Raw genomic sequence first — 580 nt, forward strand, 5'->3', positions numbered from 1 at the left:
CACACACACACACACACACACAGAGGCACACTGACGTTACAGGACAGCAACTCTCACTGTGTTCCAAATTGCACACTTTATCTTTATCTTACTTTACGCACTGCTGCTGCCCTTTCGAAGTGTTGCATGTAGTAACAACTGTGACACACTAGGTCTGCTTCTTTATGACATTGCCCCTTGAACTTTGACCCTGTTGCACATACATCAGTTGCAGGCTTCTGTCAATGAGCAGTCGTCTGTGCAGTGGAAGACTGAGCTGCCGAGAGAGCACAGACGGAGGATTGTGGGTCAGAATAGTCAGAAAAGCATGCAGGATTACATACTGCAAAATGCAGTGGGACGCAGTAGGACGTCATGGTATTTTTAGGCATATTGCCTTTGACATAATATGTTTTTGGACATTAAATCTTTTCCTGGCATACTTAAGATTTCGGTTCAGACAGGACGCCCAAACTATCTCTGCAGACTGGAAGCCAGCCTCAGAGTTTCGGTTAATGGGGATCTATTATGCTCATTTTCAGGTCAATACTTGTAGTCTGTGTTTTCTACTAGAACATGTTAACATGCTTAAATGTAAAAA

At 43.4% G+C, this 580-nt stretch overlaps 1 protein-coding gene across 1 annotated transcript in view; it reads left to right on the plus strand.

The window, feature by feature from the left end:
* The window catches only part of LOC116693800 (chemokine-like protein TAFA-5), an 80,030-nt gene that overhangs the window by 1,152 nt on the left and 78,298 nt on the right, over nucleotides 1–580 (plus strand). The gene's annotated exons all lie outside the window — the stretch shown is intronic.

The sequence above is a fragment of the Etheostoma spectabile genome, chromosome 8 (genome assembly GCF_008692095.1).
Source record: "Etheostoma spectabile isolate EspeVRDwgs_2016 chromosome 8, UIUC_Espe_1.0, whole genome shotgun sequence".
NCBI lineage: Eukaryota > Metazoa > Chordata > Actinopteri > Perciformes > Percidae > Etheostoma > Etheostoma spectabile.